This window comes from Papio anubis, chromosome 13, assembly GCF_008728515.1.
Source record: "Papio anubis isolate 15944 chromosome 13, Panubis1.0, whole genome shotgun sequence".
Classification (NCBI taxonomy): domain Eukaryota; kingdom Metazoa; phylum Chordata; class Mammalia; order Primates; family Cercopithecidae; genus Papio; species Papio anubis.
In genome coordinates this window covers 40674224-40697342 of record NC_044988.1, presented here as the reverse complement: position 1 = coordinate 40697342, position 23119 = coordinate 40674224, and positions in this window count along the sequence as shown.

Sequence of the window (23119 nt, the reverse complement as noted above, 5' to 3'; positions counted from 1 at the left end):
CTCCCTAGAGACTTGTTGAATGACTGACCAAAATGCTGTTAATGATACGGACAAGGAAACCCAGGGTGAGATAGTCTCAGACGGCTATGAGGAACTTGTTGGGAACTCGAGCAAAGGTGACTCTTGTTATGTTTTACCAAAGAGACTGGCAGCCTTTTGCCCCTGCCCTAGAGATCTTTGAACCTGAGAAAGACGATTTAGGGTTTCTGGTCGAAGAAATTTCTAAGCAGCAAAACATTCAAGAGGTGACTCGGGTGCTATTAAAGGCATTCAGTTTTAAAAGGAAAACAGAACATAAAAGTTTGAAATATTTGCAGCCTAACAATGCAACAGTAAAGAAAAATCCCATTTTTGAGGAGAAATCCAAGCCAGCTGCCAAAAGTTGCATAAGCAACGAAGAGCCAAATATTAATCACCAAGACAATAGGTAAAATGTCTCCAGGGCATGACAGAGACCTTTGTGGCAGTTCCTCCAATCATGGCCTGGAGGTTTAGGAGAAAAAAATGGTTTTGTGTGCCAGGCCCAGGGACACTCTTCTGTGTGCAGCCTAGGTACTTGGTACCCTGCATCCTAGTCACTCCAGCCATGACTAAAAGGGGCCAAGGTACACCTCATGCTGTTGCTTCAGAGCGTGGAAACCCTAAGCCTTGACAGCTTCTATTTGGTGTTGAGCCAGTGGGTGCACAGAAGTCAGAAATTGAGTTGTGGGAACATCTGCCTAGACTTCAGAGAATGTGTGGAAACACCTGGATGCCCAGGCAGAAATTTGCTGCAGTGGCAGGACCCTTATGGAGAACCTCTGCTAGGGCAGTGTGAAAAAAAAAAAAATGTGGGGTTGGAACCTCCACATAGAGTTCATACTGGGGGCACCATCCTGTAGAGCTGTGAGAAGAGGGCCAGAGTCCTCCAGACCCTAGAATGATAGATCCACCAACAGCTTGCACCACGCACCTGGAAAAGCCACAGACACTCAATGCTAGCTTGTGAAAGCAGTCAGAAGGGGGGATATACCCTATAAAGGCACAGGGGCAGAGCTGTCCAAGGCTGCAGGAGCCCATCTATTGCATCAGTGTGACCTGGACGTGAGACATGGAATAAAAGGAGATCATTTTGGAGCTTTAAGATTTAACTGTCCTGCTGGATTTTGGACTTGCATGGGGCCCGTGGCTCCTTTGTTTTGGCCAATTTCTCCCATTTGAAATGGCTGTATTTACACAGTGCCTGTATCGTCATTGTATCTAGGAAGTAATTAACTTGCTTTTGATTTTACAGACTCACAGGTGGAAGGGACTTGCCTCGTCTCAGCTGAGACTTTTGACTATCAACTTTTGAATTAATGCTGAAATGAGTTAAGAATTTGGAAGACTGTTGGGAAGGCAACATTGGTTTTGAAACGCAAGGACATGAGATTTGGGATGGGCCAGGGGTGGAGTGATATGATTTGGCTGTGTCCCCACCCAAATCTCATATTGAATTCCCACATGTTGTGGAAGGTACCCAGTGGAAGGTAATTGAATCATGGGGACAGGTCTTTCCCATGCTTGTTCTCATCATAGTGAATAAGTCTCACATATCTGATGGTCTCATAACTGGGAGTATTCCTGCACAAGCTCTCTTCTCATATCTGCCACCACGAGAGATGTCCCTTTCACCTTCCACCAGTATCATGAGGCCTCCCCAGCCGTGTGGAACTGTAAGTCCATTAAACCTCTTCCTTTTGTAAATTGCTCAGTCATGGGTATGTCTTTATCAGCAGCGTGAAAACAGACTAATACACCATGACCTGAAAAGAATGTGCATGGGGGAAAAAGAATCTCAAGAAGCTTCAAAAATAGCCATGCTGAATCTCTTTTGGCTTTTTATTATTCTGATGGTCTTTCTCATGCTGTATTTTTGTTAAGGTATATGTATTCTCTTAGACATAATGTTATTACACATTTAATAGACTATAGTGTAAACATACCTTTTATATGCACTGGAAAAAAATCATGTGATTCACTTTATTGCAATATTTGCATTACTATTGCAGTTATCTGGAACCAAACCCATAATATATCTAAGGTAAGCATGTATAAAAATTGGGATACTATTTATCCTTTAAAAAGAAAAAAAAAAAAATCTTGTTATTTGTGACAGCATAGATGAACTTGAATGACATAATTCTAAATGAAGCAAGCCAGGTACAGAAAAGCAAATACTGCATGATCTCACTTCTTCAGATACAGAATCTAGAATGTTGAATTCATAGATGTACAGAGTAGATAGTGGTTACCAGGAGGTGGGTAGGAGAACTGGGGAGATGCTGGTCAAAGGATAGAAAGTTTCAGTTAGATAGGAGGAATAAGTTCAAAAACTACTGTACAATATGGTGACTATAGTTAATAATGTACTTTTTTAAGAGTAATAATATTTTATTTATTTTCCAAGAGAGCTCACATATTCAGTTTTGGAGGCAAAAGGCGAGAAAAACATTCTGTAAAAACTGGAATGATTTCAAATTTATTTAATTATTAATGTTTCCTTCTATTTACACCTAGTTCTGGTTATCTAATGCATTGGGTGGTAGAAGAGTCAATGGAAATAAGCAGTAGGTGGAAGGATGAAAATGGAAAAAGCGTAACACTGTAACTATGCCAACTCTCTTGCCAAAAGTAATTGTTCAAGTTTAACACCCATCCCCTCTTTGAGTCTTATTTCAGTACATGTGGTTATTTTATGCATGAGAATAGCAATTTCTGTTTCACTAAAAAAAGCACTTGATCCATGCATTGATTCCTTCCATAATCATAGCTTCAAAGAAAATTAGAGAACAGAGATATTTATTTTAGCAATCTAGAATTACAGTTAATAATATATTGTATTTTTGAAAATTTCTAAGAGCATAAACTTTAAGTGTTCTCATCACAAAAAAATGATAAGTATATGGAGTAATGCAAATTTTAATTCACTAGATTTAGCCATTCCACAAGGTATACATATTTCAAAACAACATGCATATGATGAGTAATAGTGTTCACCAATTAAAACAAACTTATTTTGGAAAGAAAACAAGCAAAAAGATGTATAGATTTGTGAGTATTAAACTGAATGTATGCAAGACACAATTAAACTGAATGTATACTAGACATGTACATACTATTGAATTATGTTGATACACTAAGAAGTACAATTTATTAATGTTTAATATATTTAAAATTTTTTAAGAAGGGTAAATATAGAAAATGAGCCACCTTCCTGGCGAGAAACTGGCAGAGCTCTCTAACCCAAAGGCCACGCTTTTAAACCACCAGAACATATAGGCTTCGAAAAGTAATTTCAGAATATCTGTCATTTCGGAGCAATTGTGCATGACAAAAGAAAATAAATCAATATTGAACTTTTAGCTGGAAAGAAAATCCCAAATTAATTTTAATTAGCTGAGAAAGTAATTTACATTTGGAGTTCCTAAGTGAAATAGTTAGAAACGAAATAAGAAATGATTATAAGAGATAGGGAGACCAACAAGATTAGATTAAACCTCCCTGAAATTTCTGTGGAAAATGTAACAATAATTCAATTTAGAACCTAAATACAACAAGCAAATCGTTTTACTGAGAAAATATAGAAAATAATTGAATGTGGTAGATATAAATAAAAAATACCAAATTTTTGGCCGGGCGCGGTGGCTCAAGCCTGTAATCCCAGCACTTTGGGAGGCCGAGATGGGCGGATCACAAGGTCAGGAGATCGAGACCATCCTGGTTAACACGGTGAAACCCCGTCTCTACTAAAAAAAAAAAAAAAAAAATACAAAAAACTAGCCGGGCGAGGTGGCAGGCGCCTGTAGTCCCAGCTACTCGGGAGGCTGAGCCAGGAGAATGGTGTAAACCCGGGAGGCGGAGCTTGCAGTGAGCTGAGATCTGGCCACTGCACTCCAGCCTGGGCGACAGAGCTAGACTCCGTCTCAAAAAAAAAAAAAATAAATAAATAAAATAAATAAATAAATAAATAAATAAATACCAAATTTTTTAGTACAGATAAAAAAGTTAATTAAAACTTTTACTTCTAGATAATTTATTATACATATTTTTTCAAAATTACTGCTTGGACTTCTTTACTTTGACTTATTTTATCATTCTTAACCTTTTTGGAACATCTTAGCTGCACATTTCTCATAATAAACACTTGGTAATGTTTGTTTTTTATATTAGTATTACTGTAAGTTAAAACAAAAAAAAAAAAAAAAAGAAATCGAAGACTTATCCCTAAAGCCCAAAAGCTGAGTATTTTATAGACTCTGTCACTGTACTTTCCTGATTTCTCTCCCAGTTCTGCCCATAAACGCAGAACTAACTTGGAACTTTCTTAGTCTTACTTTTCTTGTGGAAAATGGTGACAAAAATATTCTATCTTATAGGATTATTATAAAGATTAAATTAGTTGATGCATGTAAAACTCTTTGAAGAGAACACAGTACATATAAAACAATTTTTTTTTTTTGCAAGTGACCTTAGAAAGTAATTTACCTATTTTTTTCTATATGACCAATCAGGATTTGTGTGTGTTTGAAGTTTAAAATAGGTGAACTGTGAACTTGGAGGTATAGTATTTTGTTTGACAAGTATACATGTTAATTTACACATGAAATATTACTGACTTTTTTTTGTAGTGGATAAAGGTTTATTACAGTACTTAATTTAAAAATCACAATATAATTACTTTCCCCTCAAGAGAGGCTGGGCACAGTGCCTCATGCTGGTAATCCCAGAACTTTGGGAGGCTGAGGTAAGAGGATGGCTTGATCTCAGGAGTCTGAGATCAGCCTGGGTGACACTTAGTATCGTCTCTACAAAAAAAAAAAAAATAATAATAATAATAACAATAATAATAAAAAATTTAAAAAAAAAGAAAATTAGCCTTAGTGACAGATAATTACATCACCTTCTCTACTGGGTCCAAACACTCTATTTGACCCTGCCATGAATATTTTTTATATCATCAGCAGACTACAAAAACTTGTTCTCGGTTAAGAATTAACCTATAGACATTTAACGGAAGATTTAATTTGCATTAGAGAACAGTGAGCTATAAACTCTGCCAATGCCAGGGCATGTTGAGATGCATATAAAGTATAGGTAAAGAGGAAGACAAAGGGAAGGAGTAGGGGTGCCAAGTCCCTCACCTTACCCAGGAGAAAAGAGAGACTTAGTGTGGGGTGGGGTTGGGGCCCAGGGGAAGGTGGCAAGAGAGTTTTTTAGCGGGTAGGCCATGTGGGTGGAAACTGAGGTGAATAAGGCTGGGAGGTTGCAGGGGACGCTGACTGGAAAAGGCAGGCCAGAGCAGGAGGTGCGGAGCATAAGGGGCAGGGAAGGGCAGGAGACGCTGAGCAGAAGAGGCGGGGCACAGCAGGCGGAGCTGGGCAGAAGGGTCGGGGCAGGGGCGAAGGCAGAGCGCCCCCTCGTGGTTGGAGTGTCTGCACAAACCAGTTGCCACACCAGCCCTGGAGCTGTCACCACGTGGTCTCACCTCACTTGTGGTGTCTCGCTGGCCACGCCTGTCTTTGTCTCACCTGACGTGCTATGCCTCTCCTGCCCGGGCTCTGTCCTGTCTGCCGCCACTACCGCCACATGGCCCTGCCAGAGCTGCAGCCCGCTCGTCGGTTTGCTCCGTCGCAGTCACCGCGCCAACAGTCCTTATTGGCCACGGTGAGTTGAGGCCCACCCCTCATGGCTGCGCCGCTAGTGCGGGCGGGAAGCGCATGACGAAGGCGCGGCGCCTCTACGGGTGGGGAGAAGGGAGGACAGGCCCTGCGGGCCTCAGCCGGGAGGCACCTGTGGCTTGGCCGCCTTCGGAGGAGGTGCCTGAGAGAGGGTCGCGTAGAAGACACCGTCGTCGGGCGCAGGGGCGGAAAGCCGGGTACCCTGAGAAGCGCGCGGGGATTGGGCCTCCTACGTGGTTACCCTTTACCAGCGCCTGGCTCGCGGGGGATCTGTGGTTTTGTGGAGGAATGGTTTACCATCTTTGCACGTCCTTGGCATTGCCAAGACCTAGCATTTTAGATAAAATGGTGGAAATCCTGGGCCGCATCGAAGTCCCAGAGTGTGAAGGTTGGAACCGGAAAACAAGAAAAATGATTTAAAAAAAGAAAAATTCTTTAAAATAATATTTAGCTTTTTATAGTTAATTTTAAAATTAAAGGAAATATAATGCTTCATGGTAAAAGTTATATTTTTTAACAGTAGCCTAAATTGTACCTTTTGTGGTCAGTTCTGTTTTATTGGAATTCACTTTCATGTAGAAATCTTGATAAATATTTTTTTTTTCTTTTCACCCAACTAATATGTACGTATGTAGTAATGTGCTGTGTGGGTTCTGATATACAAGGATGTTTCATACATTATTTGGGTAGGATATGGTCAGTTATAACGCGTGTATGATTTAATGGGGTAGGCATTATGAGGAGAGAGATCTAATTTCTAACATGGTCTTATAGGTACAACACAAAAGGCCTTATAGGTCCTGGGAGGATATGGAGGTGTAAACAGTGGGACAGTTGTTGCCAGAGCAAGTCTGCAGCATGGCAGTTGTGGAGTTGGAATAGATAAAGGTGGTGAGGTTAGAGAAAGACATACGGAATTCTTAGGTAAAGACAGATAAATTTGAGTCCAAATTGCTAATATTCACACAAATTCTAAGGTGTTTTCTGTCCTCGTGAATTAGTACTAGGCAGGAGGATAAAACCAATGAAGAGATCAAAGGGTAAACAAATTGAACTTGTATTTTCAGAGATTACCATATAGAAATCTGTCTGGAGGTGATACTTGAATTGTGATCAGTTATTTTGTCTGAGTTTTTTTTATAATGCAAAATGGGAGCAACGGAGGAGAAACAGCATCAGAGTCTTTGCAATAGTACGAGAATTCTCGTTTCTTGCATAAATCTCATGATATTCTTTGTTTTGGGGAATACAGCAAGTGGAGAGACTCATAACAGTTTTTAAAGTCAGATTAACTGTGTCTAAATATTGAAAAGAAAATAACTTCTAAATGGAAATGTTGGAAGAAGTTATGAAAAATCTGGAAGGCTACAAATTAGAATGTTTAAATGTTTTCTCTAGTAAATTTTTCTGAAGAGGCTACAGAGGATTAAAAAGTATTTGTAAAGAAGAAAGAAAGAGAAATGGAAAGGAGGAAGGAAGGGAAGGAAGGAAGGAAAAAGAAGAAAGAAGGAAAGTGGGAGGGAAAGATGGAAGGAGGGAGGGAGGAAGGAAGGAGGGAGGGAGGAAGGAAGGAGGGAAGAAAGGAAAAAGGAAAGAAATTATTGTAAAGGAACATTACACTTATGGACAATATTCTCTTTAAAATTCTTTGAAAGATACCACACAAATAAATATTGAAATTCTCTTATTTATCTAGTGCTGTCAGAAAATATCGAGAGTACAAATTTCTGAAAAATTAGGGCACTTGGGGTTTCTGGATTTCATTTTTGTTTCATTGTTTTCTTTGTAGGACCATTTCAAAATATGTCAAGACATATATTTGAGGGTGAGGATTAAGCTCTGTTTTTTGTTGTTGTTTTTTGTTTGTTTGTTTTGCCCAAATTCCTGTCTAAGTGGTCTGGGGAATCATGCCCTACAAACCATAAATTCTCATCAGATGGGTTTTATTTAATTCTATGTATCATGATTTACTTTCCAACCTGACTCTGGCATAACATTACAGGACAAGGAAGAAAATAAAAATATTTTACTACCCCAAAACATGTTTCTTTGCCATATCTTGAAGTGGCCCTGCAAAGCTGTCCTTTGTGGGGGAAAATTCGCATCTTTAAAGAATCTCTATTAAAATAAATAAGTAGATCTTTTTCTACTAGGCTTTCCCAATCCTAAAGAGACTAACTAAAATCTAGCACCTTTTAAAGATCTTAGAAAACATTTGTCATCAATTGTCACGGTAAGAGTTCAAAATAAACTTGGTCTCCACAATCTTTTTATCTTAACCTGAACATTACCTTTCTATGGATCCCGTGAATTTGGATAAACTCAACCAACTGTCAACCAGAAAATGTTTAAGTTTACCCATAGCCTGGAAGTCCCCCAGCTTTGCGTTTTCCCGTGTTTCAGGACCAAACCAATGTATTTCTTAAATGTATTTGACTAATGTCTCATGCCTTCTTAAAATGTATGAAACCAAGCTGCACCCAGACCACCTTGGGCACAGGTTCTCAGACCTCCTGAGTTCTGTGTCATGGACCATGATCACTCATATTTGGCTCAGAGTAAGTGTCTTCAAATATTTTACAAAATGTGACTCTTTATGTCGACATGGGTAAAATACTTCAGTTTCTTTCAGGGCCTGCTGTCTATCATGTTGGTATCTTATTGCTACAAAGAGTCTGTTTTGTCAATCTTAAAGTTTCTGTTTTAATGTTAATGTTGGCGAGTTGTGCCTAAATTCCAAGAGGAGGAGGGTATAATGAGGCATGTCCAACCCCTCCTTTCCATCATAGCCTGAACCAGTTTTTCAGGTTAACTTTGGAATGCGCTTGGCTAAGAGGAGGGGTCCATTCAGGTGGTTGGGAGGGCTTAGAATTTTATTTTTGGTTTACATTCTAAATTGTCCTTTGTTACTTGTTTTCATCTCAAACTATACCATAATGTCAATTATTTTCAGTCATAAACTGCATAATGGCATTTCAGTCAATGACATACCACATATATGATGGTGGCCCCATAAGATTATAATAGAGCTGAAAAATTCCTATGGCCTAGTTGCATTGTAGCTGTCATAAGGTCATAGCACAATGCATTATTCATGTGTTTGTGGTGATGCTGATGTAAATAGACCTATTGTGCTGCCAGTTGTATAAAAGTATAACACATACAATTATGTAGAGTATATAACACTTGATAGCAAATGGCTGTGTTACTGGTTTATGCTTCTATAACATGATACTTTTTATCATTACTTTAAAGCAATTTTATATTACTTGAATATATTACTTATATTGAAAACAATTAACTATAAAATAGCACCAGGCAGATCCTTCAGGAGGTATTCCAGAAGAAGGTACTGTTATCATAGGAGATGAGAGCTTCATTCCTTGTACTTCTCTGAAGACCTTCTAGTGGAACAAGTGTAGAAGATGGAAGACAGCGATACTGATGATCTTTACCTTGTTTAGGCATGTCCTAAGGTGTGTGTTTGTGTCTTAGTTTGTTTTGTTTGTTTGTTTGTTTTGTTTTTAAAGGAGAAAAAGCTTGTAAGGATATAAAGAAAAAATATGTATTTTTGTACAGCTATACAATGTGTGTTTAAACTGTTTTTACAAGAGTCAAGACATTTAAAACATTAAAAATTTACAAAGTTATAGTAAGCTAAAGTAAATTTATTAATAAAGAAAAACGTATTTATAAATTAGTGTTACCTAATTGTACAGTGTTTATAAAGTCAATAGTTGTGTATAGTACTGTCCTGGTCCCTCACATTCACTCACCACTTACTTAATGACTTACCCAGAGCAACTTCCAGACCTCAAGCTTATTCATAGTGTGCCCTATACAGATTACCATTTTTTTTCTTTTATACCATAGTTTTACTATACCTTTTCTATATTTAGATATATTTAGATACACAATACCATTGTGTTACTATTGCCTACACTATTCGGTACAGTAACAGGCTGTACAGGCTTGCAGACTAGGAGCAATAGGCTATACCATAGAGCCTAGGCGTTTAGTACATTATACCTGCTTGGTTTGTGAACAGCACTCTGTGATGTTACCTACAATGACAAAATCAACCAATGACACATTTCTTAGAACATAGCTCTATTGTTATGCAATGTATGACTGTATTGTAGCTTTATGGTCTTTCCATTCTTCACTAATGTGTAAGCTTTTCAAGTACAGTATACTTGGATCGTTTTATTTGCTTATATATATTACAAGCAGCTAGAACAGTCAGTACCCAAAGGGAACTAGGTATTCAATTAAACATTGTTAAATTTTTTTAAAAAAACATATGTTGCAAAGTATTCTGTTACATTAGCTGATCTCTTCTCTTCCCAAGTATATACAAACAGAATTGGTTGTGAGGGCACACTGATTTAAATTTTGCAGTAAAGTGAAGTGGGTCATGTTTTTTCTTCTTTGTACTGCAATTACAATAAAAATAATAGGTGATCAGACAGAGAAGTAATGCAATTCCATGTATGTTTGTCCTTGCCCTCCTCCTCTCTTTGTTTGTTCCAAGAGTTGTTCATTAGGGTGCATAGAGTTGAACAATTATTGTTTGATGTAACAGGTATGAAAAGAATTGTTTTCCTGAATATGTTGGATATTCTAGTCAGCTACAGAAAGACAGAATCAGTTTTCCAACCCCTTACAGGTAGATGTTCCAGTGGTTTATTGTTAGTCTTACAAAGACTTTATTTTCTTGGTTATCATAGTAAACACTGTCTTGACATCTGTTCACATCATAAACTTGCTGTTTTATGTAACACCGCTTCAAGATTTTGATAGAATAACCTAAGGAGAATTGCTTGAACCCAGGAGGTGGAGGTTGCAGTGAGCCAAGATTGCCACACTGCACTCCAGCCTGGGTAACAGAGCAAGACTCCTCAAAAAAACAAACAAATGAACAAACAACAACAACAACAAAAGAATAACCAAAGGAGGAAAATATCCAGGCCAAATTAATACAGTAAGCTGATGGCACCAAATTAACACTCTCATTTCTATCGTGAATTGTAAATTCAGTTTGTTCACTATATTTGCACCATTGATCAAGACATTACTATCATAACAGACTCCATAGAAGCAACAGAGGAATATTTTATTTTTAATTAAAAGATCAGCTAATATCTTAATGTCATATTAATTTTTAGACCTTGTTACCTCACTGTTGCATATTATTGATATTTCATAGGTCATATTTAAATTGGTTTGAAGACTGTCACAGAATTCCCAACCCCTACAGCACTAGGAGACAATTTAACTCTTTTCATTCTGCCTCAGTCTGCCTCGATTACCAGTACAATTCTAAAATCATCATACCAATTTTGTATTTACTCTTATTCATTCTTACAACATGGATTAAATTCTGCTCTTCACACTCAGGAGATTTGATTTAACAAAACTTGTGACTTTCTCCTTTAGTTGTATCTTGGTCTTAAAGAGATCCAATTCGATTTTATTTGGTTTTATTAGTTTCCCAAAATGTCTGTCAGTAAAGATTCACAGTGCCTAGAGTGCTGAAGGATTAATTGACAGATATCATAAACTTCTTTTGTAGCTTACAACAGAAACCATAGCCTATGTTTCCAAATGTTAATCCATTTTTTTAGAATATTCTCAACCTCTAAGAAAGCTACAAAATAAATTTCCTTTGTATTCTGTCAGTTATCTGTACAGTACTTGTCTTCTGAAACTGAGGCATGGAAGAAGGGGAAAAGTGTCAGAGTAGACAAATGGCAAGAGAAGATAACTTTTATGTCATAGGCTACGTATGGCCTCATAATGACTAGCTGTTAAATTGATCCAAGTAATTAAGCAATTTTCAGTGAAATGCACTCAGAAGGAAACTATTGTGTTAAAATATAATAGTACGTAAGTTGTTTATTATGTTTGCACTTTACTTTTGGGGAGCCTTTCCGAATCTTAATCACTGACACAAAAATATCATTTGCTAAAAACATCAATTTGAATTCAATTAGGAAATAAAGATTCCCTGTCAGAAACTGAAATTCATCAGTTGCATCTAGCAAATTTTTAGTTTTCAAGTCCCTTGATGAAGACACTACGATATGACATCATCATTCTGACTTTCCATTATAGCTGATGACCAAGGTTACTGTCCACACAATACTTTTGCTGTAGTTATTAACTTAGCATCTGTATTTCAGATGTTAGCCATAATAAGTTAAAAAGTATTAATGTTGCATTTGGGATATTTATTTTCTCTCTCCTTAAATCATTGGAACTGTTTATAGCAACTGAATATATCCTTGAGTCCCTGGCAGAAGTTTCATTAAGAGGAAAAATTCAATCCATTATAACTGACTCAAATCTACAAAAGGACAACACACTGAGTCATTGGTGGAGTTTAAACTTTCTTTGTTCCTTATCATTGCAGGTGTTTTCTCTCCAGGGAAATGGCAGTTATGGAACTGCTCAAACCCTCATTTTGAGATTATCGTTCTTAGATGTACAAGATAAATAGCAGAGTGCAAACAGTATTAGAGACAAATGTCCTATAATGCTATGGAGGACTTCATAATTGTCCTAATTTTTGTTTTGTAATTTACTTTTGTGTCCGGTGAAGGAACAGAGTTTTTACTTGGAGGTATGTTGAAGTTTAGAAAAAATATAACACAATATTTTCAATATGTTACATACTTAATTGGTAAGGATTGGCCCAAACATTAAAATAAGATATAACATTAAAGACTATAAAAAATTAATGGCATATTAACTAATTAATGGGAGAATTTATCACCAGCTACTAATGTAATAGAGAAGAAGGGGTTCCTTTAAGTTTGAAAGTGATGTATTTGTATGTATCAAGTATTTTGTCAATTAGCTAGTGAATATATGGATAGAAGATTGAAGGAAAGATATAATTAAAATCAGTATATTTTTAAAAACAAGTTTAAATAAATACTGGGTGGCAGATCCATAATGAACTTCTGCATGAATTGACAATATTTTAGATACCTTAGATTATGTAAGGACAAGTAAAAAAAAAAAAAAAAAAAAAAAAAAACTTGAATGATTTCATTGTTTTAAATAGTATGTTTGAAACAAATTAAATTATGCAGATCAGTGTTTTCCAATAGAAATACAATGTGAGATATGTAATTTAAAATTTATAGAAACACATTAAAAATTTTAAAGTGTGAAATTAATATATTTTGTGTAGCACAACATATTCAAAATATAATTTTAAATATAACAAATGTATATTAACAATGAGATATTTTCCATTTCTTTTCATATTAAATATATAGTAGCTACACTTTATTCTCAAAAAAATTATCTGTTTTTAGCTTTCATAAAAGTCATGGTAGAAAAAATAGACTTACAACATACCAAGGATTTTGCAGACCTAAAATTTTCCAATAGCTGAACTAAAGATCCAAAGAATATTTTCATTTAATATTTGATTCCACAGTAACACAACTAGTTCATCTAGTTGAGAATAATTTATTTTGCTTTTAAGCAAAAACACCAGTTTTAAAAATTACATATTCCCAAGTTAATTAACTAATCTGTGTGTAAATTCAGTACTATTAATATCAGATTCAAAGATGTGATAAATAGAATAGTGGCTATAAATTTATCAACATCAAAAACATTTTCTTAAATTTTTCAATTTTTCAAGCCAATTTACATAACTGTTAATAAAAATTAAAATCTTCTCAATATTGATTAATGTATGATAAATGTCTAAAATTAACATTGTTTGTATTGTGTTAAAATTCAATTCCAATACAAATCCTTGAACATAGTTAACTAGGTCACAAATAAGTGCTTTTTTTTTTTTTTTTTTCCTGCTGGCTGTAAACTGAGTTCTTTCATTTGCAGTGCAACACTTGTGAGAAAATTCAAATCAAAAATGCAAAGGCCATTTGTTGGCTTTTATGAAAGATTTTTTTTTTTTTTTTGCCAAGTATGCCTTTTGTGTTAAGGTTCTCTTGAATTTTAATTAAGAGTAAGGTAAATCTCTATAAAATTATTTCACCAAACAACCAATAAGCATTGAAACAGAACTAAATTCATCAAACTTATTGCCATCTAATTATTAAATCAGTTTCATAAATTATTCAGTATTGAATGATTTTTAACAACTGTGTCTGTGACACTTTCCACAAAATGTGCTTAAGAAAACTGAGCACAAATATTTTCAATTATTTAACAGAGTGGGGCAAACCAATAGAAAAATCAATCTATTGTTTTAAAATATTAATCAATACAGATTATTATCTAATACAGCTGGAGTGCAGTGCATTGGTACAACAACTTTTTTTTTCAGTCTAGCTGATATTCTTTGATAGGTGTACATAAACTAAAACGTGTCTGGGAAGGGTTCAATATTATTGTTGATGAATTCAATAAAATACTTATTTGCAAGTTTGCAAGTCCTTTCAGACAAAAGTCAAAAGTAGTAATTTTACAGTGTCTCTTATATTGCAACACTCACCTAAAACTAAAGTACTTAAAAATTCTTCAGGCCGGGCGCGGTGGCTCAAGCCTGTAATCCTAGCACTTTGGGAGGCCGAGACGGGCGGATAACGAGGTCAGGAGATCGAGACCATCCTGGCTGACACGGTGAAACCCCGTCTCTACTAAAAAGTACAAAAAACTAGCCGGGCGAGGTGGCGAGCGCCTGTAGTCCCAGCTACTCGGGAGGCTGAGCCAGGAGAATGGCGTAAACCCGGGAGGCGGAGCTTGCAGTGAGCAGAGATCCGGCCACTGCACTCCAGCCTGGGTGACAGAGCGAGACTCCGTCTCCAAAAAAAAAAAAAAAAATTCTTCAAAATTTGAATAAATTCATCTTTAATGTGATTTGAAAGGTCTTCTATGAATATTAGTATTGTTATAAAGATTCTCTATTTTAAAAACAATTATTTGGTGGTTTACATGAAGATCTTTCACTTAACATTTTTTTTTTATTTTTTTCTTCATTATTTTCTAACAAAATTTTAATAACAGAAATAATCATTACTTATAAATTCTTTGTTTCTTATTCTTTGAAAAAATCCAAACCATTTTATAGTTTGCTGAATTTACAAGCTCAGATTAAAAATTGTTTAAAACTTTTTGGTAGTTACTTGGTTTTGATTTCAAATGATTAATATCAGATATTGTCTTTTGATTGTTTAGATAAAACTTTCTCAAATTCATTACTTATTTATGGGAAAGTTCTCTTCATGTTCACTGTATTATTTAAAAATCTTTCGTTACACAATTAACAGCTTTTTGTTTTACTCTCCTACTGCAAAGTGTAACTGCCATTTGTTGTAACATTTGGTGCATACTTTGTTCCATTAGTTTTGTATCTAGTAGTAGTTTCTGCCTCTGCACTAGATATTAAATCAGAAATATGCCTTTATTTTATTATAATATTTTTAAAAATTATACTTACTTTTTAAACTAAAAAAATTTAATTCTGTTGAAATTATCAGTATTTCAATTTAATTACCAATTATGATTCAAATAGATATTACTGTAACTATTCTAACTGGCAGAACCTATTCAAATAAACACATTTTATGGAACATTTATGTCTGGGAAAATCACTCAAACTAAATCAGTTCAATAACACACTAGTTGAGAATTTTCTGGAAAAAAAAAAAAAAAGTTGATTTGATAGCAATGGATGTGTCTGCAATCACCAGTTCTTTGGGCTTTCCATGATTACCCTCAAATTAAGTGATTCACCAGAAGGACTTACAGGACTCAATAGCATGTAAAACTCATGGCTAAATTTTATTTCAGCAAAGGTTATAGAGTAAAACAATAGAAAAATATATGCATTGGCAAGGTCCAGAGAAGTCAAGTGCAGACTCCCAAGTCCTTCTCTTTCAGTGCTGCAGAAGATGCACTCAAACAGAAAACTAAAGGGGCACACGAGAAATACCTACCCAGATAAGCCACTTTAAGTCTCAGAACCTGAGGCTTTGATAGAGGACAGGTTATATAGGCATGTTCCTGTTACATTACAAGCAATAACATCCAAAACACAAGACCCCAAGCCAGATATCATATTTAAATAATAACTCTTGCTAAATTTTCCAGACAAATTACTACTGCATGCCCTAGTGCTGTGGCATACATAGCAGCATTAATGAATAACGTAAGGATCATTCCAATGACCAGGTTCCCAGGCTTTGTTCAAGGATCAATATTTTATCCAGCGTATGTATGGGTTAAATAGCAAAACGTTCTGCGTTCTTTTTTCACATCTTCACAAACATTTATTTTGTATAACATTGTCTTTAACAAATATGAATTAAACAACATCTCATTAAAAAGAACTTCAAGAATGAGAAGCCCAGACCTAGTTAAACAAACAAGAATGTCATCAGGAAACAGGCTGTATTTATTAATGTCTATCCCACAGTGTCAACAGGTTTCTTCATGCTTGAGGATTCATGAGTGCAACATAGCTTCCACATGTCTAACTTCATGTTCACATTATAGGCCAGAACAAGGAGAAGAAAGACAGGAGTGTTCCATGGGATAGCAAAGCAAAATTTCCCAAGAAATTCCACCATATTTTGGCTTCTGTTTCATTTTTCCAAAAGGTGTCATGTACATATGTCCAGAAGCACAAAAAACTTGGCAATTGAATATCTAGTGTTCCAACCTCCATAGTTGAGGAAATCATGTGAGAAATTACTGGGAGTGAATAATAAATAAATCAACCTCTAATATCTAGTATAGTTTACCTCTTTGATTATTCATCATCCATTCACACTATCTTCCCTTTATTAATATTAGTATGTAGAATTCACTCACCCCCATTCCCTCACCATCTTTCTATGTATTTTGAATTTTTCCACTAGGTCTCCAACAAACTCGGATATGTTTCTAACATGTACAATAATGCTATAGTAATGGGGGAAAATAAACATAACTGACTTTGAAATGCACGAGTAAAATGAAATTCTACTTGAAAAGAGAAAAACAGGCCAAAGTGATTCTATCATCACAATTTTTGTATCCTGTTGGTGAGGAATTACAGAGTTCACGATTGTGCAATTTGGCCACCATAGGGCACAATGCCGAAGAGCAATACCCATATGATTTTCGGATTAAGTCTGCATGAAAAGCTGCACTTTTTCATTATTTCTCAGTTACCTTTCCAGATTCATCAACAATTCACCAAAACTTTTAAGCATAATTTTATTAATCCTTCCTCTTCCCAAGTTGGGAATCTTTTGGCTGTTGGTTAAAATTATCAGGCAAATAAAGATCAAAGTAGCCCATACCTTACTGATACAGCAGTCTAGATCATGGGTTTTGAGTTTCCAGCCAGGTGAAACTAGTAAGATTTCACCTTTGAAATAAACATTGTTAGTCACCAAGTTACTGGCAATTTTGGATAAATTACTTGGCTCTCCCTTGCAGACAGAGTGTTTACTACGTGCAGACAGGCAAAGAAAGAAAAAGACAGAGAAAGACAGAATAAATTAATGTGATAATGCGATGTGTTTCTAGGCAACATGATCAAAAATACTACTAGTTATATATATTAATGTTCTATCACTACTTTTGTTTTTGTTGTTGTAAACATTTCATTAATGTGTCTTTTGGTTTTTATCCATTTGTTTCTGTCTTCTACCATCCAGTGTTAATTATATAAATTTTACCCTGTAGGCCAGCAGCCAGAGATTTAGAAAGAGCTGATGTTTCAGTTCAAGTTTAAAGGCAGGAAAGAAACATGTCTCACCTCAAAGGCTATCACTTAGGAGAAATTCCCTCTTTCTCAGATAAGAGTCAGCCTTTTGCTCTAGTCATGCCTTCAATTGATTGAATGAGGGCCACCTGTACTAGAAAGAGTAAACTGCTTTCCTCAGTCTATTTAAATGTTATTTAATTCAAAACACCCTCACAGAAGCATCCAGAATAATGCTTGACCAAATATCTGGGCATACCATGCCCCCCCAGTCAAGTTGACACAGAAAATTACTATTATAGATAGAAAATAGGCAAGTTCAGATGACTATGAAACACAACTAGAGTAAATCATAACCCAACACATGTTCACAAGAAGGCTGCTTAAGAGCTAGACACAGTCTGGGTGACTTAGGACTTAGAATTACATACAAAGGTAACAATACAGGTACTTCATACCATGGGTTTTTGTTTTTGTTTTTGTTTTTTGTTTTTGTTTTTGTTTTTGTTTTTGTTTTTGTTTTTTGGTTTTTTTTTTTTTTGGTGGACAGCAGTGGCTTTTGCTAGAGGATAAAGCAACAACAAAAAAGTTAAACCCCAGATCAGAAATCTCAAAGTTGGGAATCTTTTGGCTGTTGGTTAAAATTATCAAGATAAATATATTGCCTCTCATTTGCACACTTTTATTTTTAAAATTGTATGTGGATTGAAGGGCAGGGTGCTTTATTTCAGAATAACTAAAATATACCCTTTTCATATGAGCCATTCTTAAATGTGTTAAACTTCTCATATTGAATTTTTAAAAATTTCTTAACATTTGAATTTCTCACCATTATAAATTATGATTGAATGTGCCTATAAATTAGTACTATAACTTTGCTAAAGATTTTCAATTTTGGATTACCCTTATTCCACGGAAAAAAATGTCTATTAAATGTAGAATTCATCTTTGGTGCTTTCAAATGATGATAATGCACCTATAGTATGATTTTCATCAATGTAATATGTACACAATCGGCGTTCCATAATGTACTTAGCAATTTTACACATGGCTCTTTTCACTCAAGTAGCTCGTGCTGCAGAAATGTAAGTGTAGGGCTGTATTCTCACAGACTGTTATTAAATTGAAGCCTAGGTTTTCATGTGACATTTGTCATTGTGACTGTCTGGACATAATAACATACACATTTAAAGAACAACATTGAAATTATTTTCATATATTAGAAAGTATTCTCACTATCCATACCTTGACAAGTGGAGAAATGGTACCAAAAGATTAGCCAAGCTGGAGAGTGCTGTTCAACTCAAAGAGTATTAAGACTAAAATTGATTTGATGACAAATCACATGATCTTTTATAGATAAGAAAAAATGGGACTGATGCATATTATAACTAAGAATGCGGCTAGTTTTAACCATTAATAATGACACTTTAGGCGGTATAGGTATTTAAGTAGGTGGATCGTCTGAGATTAAGGAGTTCTAGACCAGCCTGCCAATAGGGTGGCCATGTTTTACTAAAAATACAAAAATTCAGCTGGCCATGGTGAGGTGGGTGCCTGTAATCTCAGCTACTTTCGGGGAAGCTGAGGCAGGTGGAGGTGTTTGAACCTGGGAGGTGGAGGTTAGTGTAGCGAGCCAGATTAGCCACTGCACTCTCAACTGGGCAACAGAGTGGGCACCGTCTCAAAGAAAAAAAAGAGGGAGACTTTAACTTCAATTATGAGTGAACAAGCAAGATTATGAGAGATTTTACATATGGGTAAACTAACACATATATATTTATATATAAAATGTGGATAAGCACGTGTGTGTGTGTTTACATATACTTATATTAAAGTGGACTTTCTATCTTTAGGTATACATTTTTAAATGAAATAAGGGCCCAGCATTCAGGAATTTTGCATTTTCTGGCCAAGCAGGAGATATGTCACTAGAGCTACCAAATGAAATGTTGCTGATAGCGGTGTTTTCTACTTTTAGTTCTGACCTCTAAAACTTCTTCTGTGAGTCTCAAAATCTGTCTTTGTTCTTGTCAGCCATAGATGTAGAAGATCCAGTAGATAACTTAAAGGCTCCAATGAATGGCAGGACCACTTTTCGGCCTATGTCCTCAAATAGGCCTAGAACAGAAAGCACTTACCACCCTAACTTTAATTACGAGCATATTTATTCTGTTAAATTAGAGCATTTTTTGTTCTATTTTATGCAATAGGTGGAATTACTTACCCTGATCAGTGCAGTATAGAGGGTGGTAGCAAAAATAAGGAAAGGCTATGAATATCATTGGATTGGCAGTTGGATGGCAAGGGAATTTTGCTGGAGACAGGAATGTACTGCAGTGGAAACACATTTGATATTTTCCTTTTGAAATATTAAAGGCATGCCATGTACCTATCAAATAATTGGCAGATCTAAGTGGGAGAACTGGAAGCAAAGAGTCAAAATGTGAGCTACTGGCTACTCTAAACTGCATTTTGCAAAATAGTAGAAGATAGAGATGTGTTCAGGAGAGAATTGACCAGTTGCAACGGAATAGATGAAGCCCAGAAGTTGCCACCTTGAGAGAATAGTGAAACTAACTTCTTTTAGATCTCAAAGAGTAGGTAGAGGGTAGATTGAGAAATTCTTCAAGCCAAAAAGGTACATTTAGAACCAGTAATTGAAATGGTATTATGGGTTCGTTCAAAAGTAATTATAATTTTTGCATTGTTGAAATTTGCCATTTGATATTGGAATACATTCTTAAATAAATGTGGTTATGTTATAAACCATTTTAATGTGCACTTCTCCTTTATTTGTTGTTGTTGTTGTTGTCAATGATATTACTTGCTGTTTATTTTGTATTTATTTTAGACTATGGAAATGATGTTAGACTAAAAGCAAATTTGAGCAATTTTCTTATTTAAGTTCAAAATGGGTAGTAAAGCAGCTTAGATAACTCACAACATTAACAACGCCTTTGGCCCAGGAACTGATAACTAATGTGCACTGGTGGTTCAAGAAGTTTTGCAAAGGAGATGAGAGCCTTGAAGATAAGGAGCGTAGTGGCCCGCCATTGACAATGACCAATTGAGATCAATTATCAAAGCTGATTATCCTACAACTACATGAGAAGGGGCTGAATAACTGAGCGTGGACCATTCTACGGTCATTTGGTATTTGAAGCAAATTGGAAAGGTGAAGAAGCTTGATAAGTGAGTGTCTCATGAGCTGAGCAAAAATGAGAAAAAAAAAATAGTTGTTTTGAAGTGTCATCTTATTCTATGCAACAATGAACCATTTCTTGATTGGATTGTGACATGTGACAAAAAGTGAACTTTATACAACAGCCAGTGACAACTAGCTCAGTCGATGGACTGAGAAGAAACTCCAAAGCACTCTCCAAAGCTAAACTTGCACCAAAAAAGGTCATGGTCACTGTTTGGTGGTCTGCTGCCAGTCTGATCCACTACAGCTTTCTGAATCCCGGCTAAACCGTTACATTTGAGAAGCACATTCAGCAAATTGATGAGATGCACCAAAAACTGCAATGCCTGCAGCTGGCAATGGGCAACAGAAAGGGCCTAATTCTTCTCCATACCAATGCCGGACCACACCTTGTACAACCAACACCTCAAAAGGTGAATGAATTGGGCTACAAAGTTTTGCTTAATTAGACATATTCACCTGACCCCTCTCCAACAGACTACCACTTTTTTAAGCATCTTGACAACTTTTTGCAGGGAAAATGTTTCCACAACAAGCAGAATTCAGAAAATGCTTTCCAAGAGTGCATCAAATCCTGAAGCATGGATTTTTATGCTACAGGAATAAGGAAACTTATTTCTAATTGGCAAAGATGTGTTGATTGTAATGGTTCCTATTTTGATGAGTAAAAAACGTGTTTGAGCCTATTTATAATGATTTAAAATTCATGGTCTGAAACTTCAATTACTTTTCCACCATCCTAATATCAGTCTTTTTTTTAAAAAAAAGCCTGAGACCCTCAAGAAAGCCGCCATTAAGTTGAAAAATAGGGGAAGGGAGGAGAGAGGAAAGAGAAGGAGAGAGGAGAAAGGAGAAATCAAAGCAAAGAGTAAAAGGATTTGAAGACTGTATTAAGAAAGACCTAATAACTACCAAGTGGGACTAGCTGGTAGCAAATAGACCAGAAGCCTAGTAAATTGCTTTTAAAATAATTATGTTGTCAATAAAAACTAACACTCCAGCCTAAAGAATTCAAGTCCTCAACTTCTATAATTATGAGTCATTGAATTTCTTACTCTCTCTATATGCATTGGAAATATTCATAATGTCTGATTCAGAGAGAATTTCACATTGCCACAGACCATTTAGTTATGTCTTACATTCTTTTCTTTTCACATGAGTTTTTAAAAACTTAAATAGTATGTAATATATGTGAGGGGCATGTGAGGAGGTAACATTTCTCTTTGGTCTGTAGATTACAAGACCCAGAGAAATTACATCTGAATCACAAACCACATGGGAAGGATTCCAGGACACATGGAGATCCTGTGTTTTGGTAGGACAGAGTAACTCAATGAGACTTTGTCTTAGTCTTGCTTGGGAAAGTGTGAAGTGAATATTTGGTAGCCAGGACACATATATAGAGACATGATTATGTGATGACTGAACCAATTTTCTATTCGTAGGAAAATAGCTAAATTATATTTTGCTCATTTTTCCCACAGTTCTCATTTTTTCTTGCTTCTTAGTAGAGTCATATAATTGATTTTTAACCTTAATAGTGAGCTAAATGATAAACGTGATATGTTTCTTCAAGCCCCGCCAACCTCACTAATATCTCTCTCTCAGCTTTCTGTTGACTGAAAGGCAACAGTGCCCTTTTTTTAAAATCAAAATATTTAATATAATGGAACCTAGGTTCCTTAGTCATCCATTGGAAAGGAGAAACTGAACTGCTTTGGGCCGTGGCAGGAGCAAGAAATCCAGTGAGATTTTAAAATTGTTCATTAGACTACTTAGTTTACAATGATAAAAAGTAAATATAAAACAGGTAACATTGGCATAGGATTCTTACAAAAGGCAATTTATTGAAACATAAATCAGGCTTTATTGCTGAAAATCCCTCTATATGCTGCCAAATCCATCTATACCTGAGGAGAAAACCCATCTATGATTAACATGGAAGTTAGAATACATGACTACTAATGTTGCATTTCTAAGGAAATAATTTGGAAAACAGAATTTTAGTAATGTGTGCTGGTTTTTATTGATCACACTTGACAATGTTAAATCCGAAATGAACAAGCTCCAGAGAGAATTGGTGAGTTCTGCAAGTAGAAATGAAGCAAATGAAAAGGGTCCAGAAGTTTTCAATGTCCAAAAATTGAATGAGACAAATGTTTCTAGATCCCTGTGAAAGATAAGATGGAAAACACTCTCAGCTATATAGCCCTCATAATATTTTTCAGCTAAGTAAAATTATTCCACTTTTTGGCACAAAACAGATCAAATATATGGCTTTCCCACCCTTTATTCCATCTGGCTTCAGACATTACTATTCTATCTTGCCATTAAATTGAGAGAAAAGTAAGGGAATGAGAGGTCAAAGAAATAACATAATTTTGAAGAATATCTAGTAAAGATCTTTAGATGGAATTTATGTCACAGGGAAGCAAAACAGATGAAAATGAAAGATTTTGAAGCAATTGATTGCTAGTGAAACCACAAGCCCGGACTAAAAAGCATTTGATTATCCAGCAAGACTTAAAA